The 14,717-nt window shown below is 34.5% G+C and overlaps 1 protein-coding gene across 3 annotated transcripts in view; it reads left to right on the top strand.

Annotated features, from left to right (window-relative positions):
* Positions 1-3,510: 3,510 nt before the first annotated feature.
* Positions 3,511-14,717, top strand: part of Creld (Cysteine rich with EGF like domains) — a 164,188-nt gene continuing 152,981 nt past the window's right edge. Inside the window, exon 1 of one of the 3 annotated variants that reach the window (XM_089254047.1) lies at positions 3,511-3,745. The gene's annotated coding sequence lies outside the window, so the exon portion shown is untranslated. Of the gene's footprint in view, positions 3,762-14,717 lie in introns of all 3 variants that reach the window. The other 2 variants (XM_089254046.1, XM_089254045.1) reach the window with 2 other exon arrangements.

Genomic DNA, 14,717 nt, shown 5'->3' with positions numbered 1-14,717 from the left:
ATTCAAGTGCTAGGGTCTTCAAACGTCTTAATCCGGCCCTGAGTGAACACCGTACGTGGATAACGTTGTTTAATAAAAGTATTTTTTTTAAAGTTTAAAAAAATTAACAGATTAAAAATGTAAAAAAATAACAAATATTTAAAATAATATTTCAGATATTTATATTTTTAAATAATTTTAAAAATTTAAAAAGAAAAAAATTAAAATTTTTAAATTAAATTTAAAAGTTATTAAAGTATGTAGTCAATTAAATATTCGTAATGAACAGAACGGCTTATAATTTTGGTCCCGTCAGTGGCCGTTGTTGACAGGTTTTTTGTATAAAATTGTGAAATATGGACAAAAGGCAGTTGAAGTTGCTATATCTCCATCTCAGAAGGAAACGGAGGGATAGACGTATGTAGGTACATTATATTAATGAGCAGGGACCATCATATGGTGTTTTTAAGGGTATTTATGACAAATAATTAAAAAAATTCCGTGAAAAATCACCTTCAAAAAGTAGCCAAAGATGCGGACGAATTCGCTCCGCATCCGCATCGTCTGAATAGCTCCGAATAAACCTATTGTCAAAACTTCTATGTGCGGATGCGGAGCCCGCACTTAGGTTTTGACACATGCGGACGACGTCCGGACCCGCATGAACATTTCCTAGGTGCGGAGATTTTTCGGCTCGTCTGAAAGGCGCAGTATATTCCAATTGTTAAAACTTCTTCCGGACCCGCATCCGCTCCGTGTGAAAGGGCCCTAATACTGAGATTTGTAAAATTTTAAAAAGAGCGATTTTTTTTGAAGCTTTCAATGCCCATAATATTCAAGTTTTACAGATTATGCCTCTGAAATTCACTAATAAACTTAAAACTGTTAAAATAGGCATTTATGGCACGATAATTTCAAAAAAGGCATTTTTACTGGAAAAGTTTAAAAATAAGTAAAAAAAAGCATTTATGGCATTTTGGCTGAACTTCCGGGCTCTACTGAGGACGAATCGTTTGTACCAAAAAAATTTCGCAGAATCTTCGATATCATTTTAACCGTGTTTGGCTGTATAAATAAAGTACTTCTTTTAATTATAACTTTGTGATCTGCAATTGCTGAACTGGTCAAAAACCTTTTTTGATCAGTATTGGCACCTAAAACTTTTTATATATGTAGATACGGAATTTCGGGCTGAGGGCAGTACGAAATGTTTTCCACGCCATAATCCATTTTGCTTATCGAGGAACTTCTGAAAGTGGTATTTTAACTCAAGTAGAGAGTTACGGTAGTCTTTCGATAATTCGAGGAGGATCGGACCGAGGCCACCTCGGATTAAGTAAACAATTACGAAGAAAACGGTCAAACTTCTTGCACATCTCTCGGCGACCCCCGAAAGTTGAAATGGTCTGCGAACATTCAAAGGAGTCTATAAAATCCACGTATCAGAAGACATATTTCAGGGCACTTTTTGCCTTATGAACTTTTTGCCTTTGTACGTATTTTTCTTGCCCTGCGCATAGGCAGAGATAGACTTGGAAGTCTGGGGGGGCATGATGATGATGTCAATTCATATATACGCATATACATTACATCTGTCGACTTCAATTTTGACGCTGGGTGGGGGGGGGGGTGAATCCCCCCAGGCGTATCTCCACCCATGGCAGTGCGCCAACGTTTTTTTGTTGGGTAATTTTCGTTTTTTTGTGAATAGTTCGGTTTTTTTTTTTTGTATTTTGATTTTATATTATGTTCCCTCCACTTCATCGATTCTTTAATATAGTAAATTATGTCTCTGACCTGCGATTTCTTTTATTTTTCTTCCCGCTCTTCTGCAACTGATATAATTGGTAAAGAGGTAAATAGTGAATAGCAAGAGCGCGTCTTCCATTGTGGACATTCATCAACAGTCACAAGCTGGATCGCAAGATAAAACGGTTGAAAAATCGTTGCGTGTAGACACCCCAAAAAAATGACACGATTTTCAGACCGGTTTGGCGTTCACCCCAGAACGTACGATAAAACGGTGTGTGCAAACGCGCCTTTATGTTCCTTTCTTTCCTTTGTGTTCGTTGAAAAAACCGATTCCAGGTGGGTCCGGTGAAAACAACTCAAGAATCGTTCGCAACACCGTACAAATTACTGAACAACCAATTGCGAATGCTTTCATTGCATGATCTGCGCGCTAGTGTATACGCGCCTTTTCACTAGTGCTACCACGAGAATTTGAAGCTCTGTTCTCTTCCACCTGAAGCGAAACCTCCTGTACTGCTTCTATAGAAACGGGTTTTCTTCCTCTTCCAGGACGAACAGCCAATGATCCCATGGTTTCAAATTTCGTTATCATACTCCAAAGGTTTTCAACATTCATTGGATCTTTTCGAATCCTCTACCAAGTCCGATATTTCGGTAGAACAGTTACTGCGGAATTGCTGTTTTGTCAAAACAATTTGACCAAGAAAGCGGGATCTCGTAAACTTATCGTCTTTGTAAGCAGCAAACACATTGAGAAACCAGATCTCCGCAAATGTTTCTAGGTTTTATAACAGCTGCTGCGTGACGTCACATAAATTTACATGTTTACTACAGGTATAAAACACCCTCTGGTTGCGAAATAGGCAACTAATTTTTTTCCCACGAAACAAATCCCCATATCCCATCACTTAATGAAGTCCTCCGCAAAATTTCACATTTTCCTGATGAGTGGTTTCGCCTGTAGGCTACTTTAAAATACGGTCTTTTATAATTATGGACGTCCTGTATATTTTTCTTCTTATTTTATTCTATCGTTTTTTTGTATTTTTCTAAATGTTTTCTAACCACCTTTTAGGGCGATTTTCCAGTTGTTTTTGGTGTTTATATTTCTTACGGCCGTATTCACCAACACAATTTCAACTGAAATCGCAGGTGGAAGGAGTGAAGATCGAAACGGATTGGTTAAATTAAGGATTTTAACCAATCCGTGTCGATCGCTTATCGTTTAACCTACGATTGAAGTTGAAACTGTGTTAGTGAATACGGCCCTAAAAGTACACAAAACAAAATAGAATTTACATTTTTTGAAATTAATTAAAAAATTAAAATAAATTAATCAATTGAAAAGTAACTAATTTCATTTGAAAAATAACATCAAATAAAAACAAATTTTATTTGTTTACAAAAAAATGAATTTAATTTGATTTTTTAAATTGAAAAGTTTCAAGTTCTTTCTATTAATGTATAATTTTAAGTTTGCGCCTAAAGCAGGAACAAAAAAATGGCGGCTTTCCGAATTTTTCTCCCCCACTCGACCAAAATCTGGCTACGCCACTGTTTCAAGAACGTACAAGTTTTATTTGATCATAATTTCTTTTAGAAAAATAATCTAAACAGAGACTCGCCCACAAATCCTATGGCATTTTCGTTCATAATCTTACACAGCTCATGTTTGTTTGAAATCAGCACTGCCGGTCGTGACGTCACACTAATGGCCCTATTGTTATTGCGATCACGCGTATAATCACGTTGGATAAGTTAAAACCGTAGGCATGGTTCGAGCCGTTAGTACCTGTGTGTGTGTTTGTATGAAGCATTCAGGGAATACGTTTCAGTGGGATAATTTTCTCAACTCAGCACCTGTGTTGCTCGAGTGACTGAACTTAACGTAAATGCATTTTATCAAACATATAAAATTACTCTCTTGACAGCAATAATTTAGTAATTAAATATGTTCTTTTGACAAAACGCAAAATTAAATACCGGGTAGCTGTTTTTAAGACTGTATTCGAATGTGAGTACATTACCGGGTAAATTTGCTGAGATTTTCTTATATTTTGTTACCTTTTCCCATGTTGCTCACATGCTGAATTAACATTAGAATTATCTTTCGCATGCATCATGTAACTGTACTTTTTGCATTATATTCTTTTTCCGAAACTGACGTGTCCTTTCGTAGACAGTTGCCGTAGCGCGCGCATTTCATAAAAAAAAATTCCAAGTTGACACGTCAAATATCTTGGTGTGTCATATTTCCTGCTTAAATTTTTCCTTGATTATTCAATTGATAGATGTTGATAAACCAGGGTGGAGTGCCATGGTATCAGGAGTAGGACACAAAAACTTTCAATAATTAAATAAATTCTACTCTATTTTGCAATCAAGGAAATTCTCTCCAATTTTTATGTAGGCTGCCAAACCTATATTTAGTATAGTGGACACTCTTAAAATAATTATGCGATGATTTTCTATTCAATGCGCTTCTGTTTGGTTTTTCATCTTTGGGTAGTTGCTGGATGTCCCATGTGTACGAGATTCAGGATGGTCTGCCCTCTTATAAGTTTATTGGGAAGGGCCAAAGCAACCTGAGTCCTTAGGTTCCGGCATCTATTCCCAACATGGTGTAGGTAAGATGAACTTCTATCTTGCATACAAAATCTGCATTATGATAATAAAATTCATAATTCAAAAATAAAAACGATCTAGAACCCAAAAAGAGTGACAAACTGAACATTTTTGTGATAATAAGAGGACAGCTGAATAATATTTTGCAGGAATGGAGAGAATGCTTGTGTCCAGTGAAAACGGGAAGTATGGTCTGCGAGTTAAAATACCTTGAATGCACGCATATCAAAAATAATCTTGATTATGGCACAGCTTGGAAAAAGGTTGGTGACACACCGTTGTACTAAACAATTTATATGGTGATATAGTAATCAGAGGATTGGTAAAAAAAAATTTATTTTTTTTTCAAAACAGGTTTTTTTGGTTTAAATATCATTTACATTAAAAACAAAATTTCTGAAGAATCATTCAAATTTCTAATAATTATAATAAAATGTTTATTAATGTAATAAAATTCTCTCATGTTAATTTATAAATATTTCTTACATTTTAATAAAAACAAACTTTTGTGCAATTTAATTATTTTATAACTTAACTCAAAGAATTATTTTGTGTTTGAAAATTGTGTGTTATTAACCCTATAATAAAAATGTTCTCTCCAGCTACTTTCAATATGCTTAATTAGTTCGCTAAATTATTTTGAAAAACTAGATGAATACAGTGTTTGATGAATCATAATTAATAGATTAAATAGCAATGATTTACAAAATAGAAAGTGATTATAACTTAATATCCAATTTTAAAACACAGTAAATAAAAACCACTAGTCAGAATGACTTGAAAATTTGCATGAAAAAATACTTGAAAATATAAAATTGGCGACACTTTACTTATCCAGCACATTTGAAATTTCCTTGCAGAATTTAAATAATAGCCAGTCTGGGCAAAATAACAATTATCATGGCACTATTTCCTAATTCATGGAAACATCACAAAAAATGAAGTCATTGGAACAAACAATTACAACTTTTATTTATTTATTTTTTTCAATATTGTTTGGCCAAGGCCTATACAAGAGGATGCGGCAGTTATGTATAATGAAAATGATGGTTGATGGTACAGGAAAATTCGGAAATCGTAGTACAATCTACAATATTTGATGGTTGGTTGTTCCAGGCTATAATAGTTCTTGGGAAGAAGCTAAATTTGTGACAATCTGAAGAGGCAAAGATGGGCTGTAATTTTTGGGAATGATTGAGTCTTAACAGAGAAATGAGAGGGTTTAATTAGAATGTTGGAAGTGTCAATATTAAAAAACCCCTGGAGGATTTTGAAAAGAAAAGTTACAAGAGAGAAGTCTAAGAGAGGAGAGTGGTTGGATATTGAGTTGGCGCTTGAGTTCTGATATGGAGACTGATGAAGACCAACAGTTAAAAATGAAGCGAGTGGACATATTTTGGAGGGATTCTAATTTGCTTCACAGGAAGATATTTTCCCTAACGAACTCGAGACGATTTGTCGTCTCACCAATAGACAGCGCCTTCGCTTCCAGCCCATCTCTCAAGGATGGCAGTAAATTGCAACATAGCGATATAGCCAGAGTTGGTGTTTGGTGAAGTAATAGGCTTCACAGGCATAAAAGAGAGCAGCAGAATATATGCCTGGTAGCACAGGTGACAGACATGTGGAATTTTTCAGGTTACGACAAAGGAAAGAGTTTTTGGAGACATTCATTAAAAATATAGTCAACATGAAGATTCCAGCGGAGATCGGAAGTGATTAAAATGCCCAGGTATTTGTAATGGGAAACTTCAGAGATCAAAGAATTGTTTATCAAGTAAGGAAAATCTTTTACGGGTAACTTTCATAAAAACTGTTTTTGAGGAGTTGAGTGGCAAATTCCAGGTTGAGCACCATTTGGAAATGTTAAGGTTGTGTTGGAGAGATTTTTGGTTTGAAAGATTAGACACTGTTTTGTAGACACAATCATCAGCGAAGAGTCTGATATGGCAGTTTATGGAGTCAGGTAGGTCATTTATATAAATTAAAAATAGTAATGGCGAGAAGACAGAACCTTGGGGTGTGCCAGACTTGACATGAAGAAATAGGGAGTTCTGGCCCTTTAATGAAACAAACTGGCTACGGTTAATGAGGAAGGCCTCCACCTAATTCAGTAGTTGAACATTTAGACCAGGGTTTGAGAGTTTTAGCAGAAATTTATTATGGGGCACCCTGTCAAATGCTTTAGAAAAATCTAGGAAAATGATATCGGATTGAAGGTTTTTGTCAATGGTGTCTGATAAGTCATGTATGAATAGTGTTAACTAGGTAGATACAGATAACGGTGATCTAAATCTGTGTCGGTTGGGAAAGAAAAAGTTAGTTGAGTCGAGATGGGAACGGATTTCCTTGGCAACTATTCGTTCAAAGAGCTTGCAGCAAGTGGAGGTGATTGCGATAGGTCTAAAATTAAGAGTGGGACAGTGAACCTGATTTATGGATGGGAATTATCTTATTAATTTTCCAATCAGAGGGAAGGTTAGATATGTTCAGTGAGACGTTGAAAATAATGAGGAGATAGTTACAAATTTCATCTGCGCAGAATTTGAGGATATGATTTGGATCCCATCGGGGCCAATAGAGTGGGGTTTTAGTTTTTTTAGAAGATTCAGGAGACCAGCTTTTCAGAGAAAGAGATGGGACTAGAGTCGTGAAGTGAATCAGAGAAGTATTGAGGGGGGGGGGGGGAGGAGAAGTGAGGTCGAAGGAAAAACCAGAATGTTTCTGTAACCTCTAGGAAATTGGGATTATGAGCCAAGAGAATGAATTCGAAGGAAGATATTTTATTGATTATGCTTCTTGTATTAACAGTGCTAATTGTGAAGGATTATTTATTTTGGAGAGGAAAACAAGAAATTAAAGAGGGGGCGGTTCGTGAGGTGAGGACTAAAGGGAGAAAACGAGCGAAGGCAGCGAAAGGTCACAGGGAGGAGTAATACTGGAATGGGTTTGGGAAAGCGGGATAATGTCATTAATGCTGGGATCCCAAATGTATTTTGTGTTGTTGACAAGAGCAAGCTTGTGAAAGAGTAACTTTCAATCCGGAGTCACAAAGTTTTTGGAAGGCCCTCCAAATTTGGCCTCGTAGCCTGTGCGTTTCAGGTGAAAAGTCCTCTGAGATTGAAATACAACTGTTTTTTAATTTAAAAGCGTTTTTTAGAATTTCAGTTTTGGTTTTGAATTTATTAAATTTAATTATGGAAAGTCTAGGACCAGGGATTCTTTTAGGGCCAATTCTATGGCAACGGTTGATGTCAGAGGCGGAAATTTCAAGTTCAAGAATATCAGAGCAATATTTAATTATTTTAGATTCAAGGGTCGAGATAGATTCAATGTGCGAGGCCTCTTCCTGGATGTCATGAAAAATTAGGTTTGACCGACACGAGCAGTCTTCAAGGTTGATAACTTTAGAAGCAAGCAAAGTTCAAGGAGAGGTCAGAGACTTGATGTTGGAGATCCTCAATATGCAGAAATTTATCTTCTATGCCACTTAGTCGCTCTGATAATCTGTTAAGTTGAATACTGAAAGAATCTTGCTTTTTGGGATAGGAGCGTGAGTTGGTTAAGTATGGCAAGTTGGGTATCCTGGATATTGTGAAGGATGGAGGAATCAGGGGGGGAAGGCTTGTCTGGTGCTTTAGAAGGGTCGGAAACGGAACTTGATCGCATTTGAATTTGGGAAGTTTGGGGAGAATGAGTGACCCTAGGACTGAGGTTAGACTCGATATCACTGGAGAGCAAAAGCAGTAGAAACAGGTAAGTAGGTGGACGAAAACACTGTTTATTGAGGGGAACAACCCTAAAGAAAAAATGGCTAAGGTGGGCCAAGACATAAATGAACATGTGGTAGGTAGAGGAATTATGGAAAGAACAAAAAATATAATACATGAGATAATCAAATAAAGGATGCAAGATGGACGTGGGTGAAATAAAATTGAAAAACTTGTAAAGAAAAACAAATAAAATATGGGGTGTAACCAGGGTTGACAGGTTTTTGACACATGGCAGTTTTTGACGGTTTAAACTGTCACGTCAAAAACCTCAAATATTGCTTTTCGATATAAAAATTCCAATTGGAAATGCACACGTTAATTGCATGTAATGTTTAACGTGACTGTTATACAAAGAATAAATATTTAATATGATTCTAAAATAATTGTCTACTCTCTACAAAATTATTTTGCACAATATATATATATATATATATTTTTTTTTTTTTTTTTTCCTTTCTTATAAAATATACAATTTGAATAAAGCATAGCATAAACACGAAAGGGAAAACTATGGAATGATTTGACATTCTCTGATTCAAAATGATTCTTGACCTTCCAAAATTTCTTCAACTGCTTATATATGTGTGCATTGATATAAACCATCTGCTGTACTCGTTTTACAGCAGATAAGAGTTTAAAAAAAGGTTTATTACATCATATATGTATGGTGATTTCTGTTATTAAATTATCTAAACCACTGATACTTAAAACGATACTCTTGTTGTGCATGACATTGAAATATATCTAGCGATCAAAATACTAAATTGTAGGAGTAAAATGTCATTTAATTTGGCAATGCTAGCTTGCATATGTCAAACTTGGTTTATTCTTACTTTTGCACTATGATATGGTACATTTACTAGCATTTATAATGCAATGGTTTTCCAATTGAAGCTGTGTTCAAACGTGCAAAATGCTTTGGGTATCAAGTCTTGTCAGCTCTGCTTTGGTTGAAAATACTCTTTAAAGCTCTGTGAATTTATACACCCTGATCTAAGAAATTTTTAGGTGAAAATAAATGAGTTTAATTAGTGCATTAACAGATGCTGCATGAGAATTTTTATATGGAATAAAATTCTGGGCAGATCACAAAATTTAAAATATCAAAATTGGAATTTTTCCTCAGTAATTCTGAATATAAAACCCTTTAATCTAAATAAAAGTAAGTGTTTTGTTATTTAACATATCTATCAAGTTAACAAAAACTATTTGACATCATTGACAGTAAGATTTTGATAGTTTTAATACAGAGTTAGTTTCTGGGGTCAAAAACCTAACCCTGATGCCCTATTATACATATTTTGAATAAGCAGCTCTATTCCACTTAGCAAATTGAACACAGGTAATGAGTAGCTTAAAAAATAAACCATAAAATTATATTTTATATGTTCTAGACTCTTATGTTGAAAAATTCAAAATTGCAAATTATAATATTTTGTTTTAATTATTGTAATAAATTAATGTTTAAAAATAAAACATTGTAATATGCCAAAAAGTAAGTTTTTCATCATGTTGTACACCTATTGTGTTCAAAACATTATCAAAAGGCATTCATTTAGGTTTTTGATGGTTTTAACCCAACCCTGGGTGTAACATATATAAAAATGAGACTAACCTGTTGGAATACTAAGACAGGTTTTAACATCGTGTGAATAGAAAGTACGTCAATCACACATCCTGCGATGCACTGTAGAAAGTTGGTTATATAGAGTCCGTTAAACGCCCCATGTTTGGGAGAGAACAATGTTCCCGGTGGCAGCAGCAGGTAGTATGGAGTAAGCCCACTTTGAGTGTGGGGGGCACGCCGACCTGTGAACGAAAGTGATGTACACAGCTCACATCAGGAAGTGGAAAAAAGATCAGCAACAGACGATCCGGAGGTATTTTTTAAACTTACACAAGAAATGTTAAATATGTTGCCCACTGTGTTTTGGCTGTGAGGTAGAAGTGCAAAAATGCTTGTTCAATAACAGATTAGAGTATGTCATGGTAACGATGTGGATGTGCTTTCAATTTACCAAAGTTTGCTATCTGACCACTGCACAAAACATTTTTGGGCATCCCCAAAGCTAAAAGTTGCAAGGGCTATAGTAGTGTTCAGGGAAAGTGGCAGCCAGGTGTCATGTCATCCTGTTATTGTCAAAATGGTTCTTCAGCAGCTGCTTTGCTGGTGTTGCAATGTGCATCTTGATAAGTTATCAAGAAGTTATTTATCCCTTTGTTCTATCCACCAGGGCTGGACAAATCAAAAAAAAAAAAAATTTAGGTGCCAGCCAAATTTGTTAAGAGCAAAAAGCATGTTTTTCTTCCAAGAAAAATAGTAAGTTTTTTTTTTACTTTTCCGGGACTTCGTGATCCATTACCATGTTGGAAGATACATTGTTATGTAACCGAAAAATTTGTGTCATACTTACACTTTATTTTAACAATGATGCATATAAAATTAGGTGCCAAAACAGATTTTCTAGACACTATGGCATCTGGCCAGCCCTGCTATCCACACACTAATGTTGTTGAAGTGCTGAAATGATGTGGTTCACAAAATAGATTATACCGCTGGCCAAGTACAGCATCGTCTATTTGTACATTTTAAAGTATTTTTCTTTCACCAAAGAAAATTCCATTGCATAAGGAGTATATGTAAATTTTCAAGTCATTCTGACTAGTCATTATTTTACAATGCTTTGGAATCAGAACTGTAATTATAATCACTTTTCATATATAGCTGATTTATTTATCACAAATCACTTACTACTGTACAATAGAACCTTAATTAACTGGGGGTAGTGGTGAAAGTATTAAAAACAATTCAATATTAAGCCTAATGATGATATACAGTACGAGATGTGCTGCTTCTTATGGGAAGAAAATGAAAATATCTGTGTGAGGTAATGTGTGTAACTACTAGTACACAGGTCTTTGTCTTTTAAAGGCAGCTGGTGTCTTTTTGGATTATAATACCACTTGCCCTTAGCATGATATTGGAGTCATTACTGTTACTGGTTCTTTGTGAAGGAAAAAAACCTGCGAGATCCATCACGCACATATTTGGATGTGTGATGCAATCTTCATTCATGAATTTGCTTAAGATATAGCATCAGAATGTAGCTCAAAGTTAGAAAATGTAGGAATGAAAAATTTTAGTACAGTATATAACTTCAAGTAACTAAGGTACATTATATGACAAAAATATATATTCAGGCCACTTTTATGAGATTTTTGTAAAAACCCACTTATACCATCTTACACCTTTTAAAGATATACTATCTGAATGTATCCCAAAAATATAAAATGCGGTAAGAATGAAAAAATTTGGCTTATAATGAATCAATATATTTTTCAAGATAAAAAAATTACATTTTGGCCACTTCTATGTGATTTTTTTTTTTTTTGAAAAATGACTAGGTTAAAACCAACGTGGTTTAACCCAGACAACCCTGATAGTAATCAATGTAAACCAAATTAAAAAATTTGCACAAAATAAAAAAAAAAGGAACTGAGACAAATATACTCATTTGATTATATTTTTTTGAAGGGCATAAAATATTCCCAATGTTGGGAATTCTTAATGTTGAAGAATGTTTTACCATATTTTAACTTTGGTTGCTGTATTTTCTCTCTGATGCTATTTGTTTTTTATATAGGGTGATTCTTAAAGTAGGTATACTGTTCCCAGATGCAGAGTAAAAAAGCAAAAGCTGAAGATTCCGGCTACAACTGTGATCCATTAGGTGGATGTAGGGTTAACAAACATCCTCATAAATGAGGACGTGTCCTCAAATTTGATGTCACTTATAACTTCCTCATAAGGCCTGTTTACACGCAGCAAGTGATTTAGTAGTTAACTAAATTTTAAGTTGTGAAGTACTTTAAAATGCATGCAGACATTAAGAGCCATTTACACGGGTTTAGTTGAGTGATTAAGTAGAATAGAGAGAGAATCTGATATATTTTTTGTTTAAGTAGGTATGATGCGCATGCACCAGTGGGCATGGTCTAGTGCAGTATTTCCCAAACTTATTCAGCCCATCGCCCCCTTTTCAAAAACAAAATTTCTCATCGCCCCCCTAGAAGTGACTAAAAATCCACACAAAAAAATTTAAAGATGCAGTGACAAATTTTCGATTTTTTTGCATCGATATGTTTTCCTGCAACAGGGTAGTATAAAAAAGTGTTAAAAATTCAAAAATAATTACAGTTAAGTTCCAAACATTACAGCTAAACAAAAAAAAATTAAACAGATGCACACATTTACATTGATTGCAATCAAAGTAATATTCGCATGGCACAAAAAATAATTATATTATTAATAAAATTACTATTTTTTCAAAAACACATAACGACAATTGTCACTTAGTTTTAATAAAAATAATTTTATTATTAATAGAGATATTTTCTAAGTGTGATGTGTGTGTGTGTGTGTGATTGTCGCTTATAGTTTCACTAAGCAGCATTCTCAAATCCTCACAACTGAATATCTGTAGGTGCTTTCGATTTTTGTTGAAATATTTGTGACTGCGTTGTCTCGCACCTGAAATTTTTAGCTACATTAGAACCTCTCAATAACGGACACTCATGGGATCAAAAATTTTCTCCGTTAGCGAGGAGTGTCTGTTAATGGATAGTAAAATAATCAGTCGCATATCTGGAATTCCGTTGACGTGATTCAAAAAGTGTTCGGTAACCGGGGCTGTCCACTAACGGGGAGTGTCTGTTATGGGAGGTTCCACTGCATATCCCATTAATTCCAGGTACAGTATTTGCTTTTGCAACCAGAACAATTAATAGCCATCTTCAAATTTGTACTTCAGGTCCTTTTTTGAAACTATTTCTGTCAATTTTTCAATACTATTTCTGTCAATTTTTCTTGTAAATGTGATAATTGTTATTGTTGGAGATTGAAAAAAAAAATACTGAAAATTGTTTTTATTATTCAGTACATATTATATATTTCATTACAGATTATAAAAATCGTTTCGAAATGATCACGTTATACAAAAAAATATTCTTTTAATCACCCTCCTGCCCCCCCCCCCTATTGTCAACTGCACCTCACACATTCCTGGAACAATTTAAATTGGATTTAACATGTGTTTACTCCTATGAAATCGCATATCCGGAAATTTTATTTTACACGAAAATTATTCTCACCAACGCATGTTGGACTTGAGTGTTCTATTTTGACATGGAGTACAGAGTAAGGGATTGAGATGAGTTGAGTTCCGATTAATTTATTATTAGGTAATGTCCAATTAGAATTAGTGTTGCTGTAACGCACTAGATACGCAATCGTGTTTACACTTTCTGAAGCATGGGTCGGCAATCAAATTTACATGGCAGTCTGCTGCTTTATGACTTTTCCCCTTATCAGAGATCGACCATGATGGGACAAGAGTCCCAGCTATTTCATTGTTGTCTTTTTTTGTTTTTCTTAATCACTAAAATACTGGCAAAGATTATTTCAGTTTTGTCTTTGGACTGTGATTTTTTTTTTAAATTGTCGAGTGGATTTTTACCAATCTTGTACGTTTGCTATTAAATACGTTTACAATTTACAATAGTAATAATCCTTTCCCTGATAAATCAAAGAAGGAACCAACGATAAAGGCAAATTAGGAGGAAAAAGCCATGAGTGTGTTCCTAAAGCGACACACTATAGGTGAAGTCTTCAAAGTATGAATACAACTGTTTTCGAACCTGCCCCGGGATCACTTATAAGCAAAATCGGTCATTTAATGTAATGTGGTACATAATAATTCATTTTTTTTAGTTAGCAGTGACACTAATAAAGGATTTGAACTCGAAATGTTCAATAATAAAGCTTGTGAAAAAAAATCAAAATTCAATCGTTAAAATAAATTAGTTTTTGAAATTATCAATCAAGCTGCTTGTGAGACATTTGTTGTTGTTTTAAATAAAATTTTGAAACTAATTCGAACACGAGAATATTTTCTTATTATATTGCCTTATATATATTTTTTTTCTGTTATGTTATTTCGGGTGTGAACGATTCCACAAGAGAAAATAGAGTTTTTTGCCGAGCAATGTCACAAGATAATGAACAAATTAAACAAAAGATGTCTGGTGTTTAATTTTGAACATTCTCTATCCGAAACATTATCCAGGTATTATTCCGAGATAGCCAAAATATTTAAACTCAAGTCAGAGAGACCCTAATTCCTGCCTTGCCCAGACCTCCTCGTGTCTAGGTTTGGCTCCGGCTGTCTGTAATCTATCTTTCAAATCAGCAGTATTACTGCGATATTATTTAGGTCCAAATTTGAAAAAAAAATGTAATTTTGCACAATTTCACACACAAACACTCAGGACTCTCACTTCTCTCTTGATTAAAACTGGTAAGCATCAACGGGAGAAAAATCATTGCTTATTTTCATGATTATTTAATTTTCAATCATGTATTATTTTCTTTTACGTACAATTCTGAATGAATCTCATTGGATATTTACCATTGTTTTATGAACATATCAGAAATCTCGTTAGATCATCGCGAATTTCGACTTTCACCTCAAACATTGAAAGAAAAAAAATTCAGATGAAAATATGTTAATTAAACGTAAAAAAACAGTC

Source organism: Pholcus phalangioides, unplaced genomic scaffold (genome assembly GCF_987345545.1).
Source record: "Pholcus phalangioides strain wild (caught in Gottingen) unplaced genomic scaffold, Ppha-v1.0 ptg000039l_1, whole genome shotgun sequence".
In the NCBI taxonomy this organism is placed as follows: Eukaryota; Metazoa; Arthropoda; class Arachnida; order Araneae; family Pholcidae; genus Pholcus; species Pholcus phalangioides.
The sequence above is the reverse complement of the archived record's forward strand: the minus strand, read 5'-3'. Positions and strand labels throughout refer to the sequence as shown.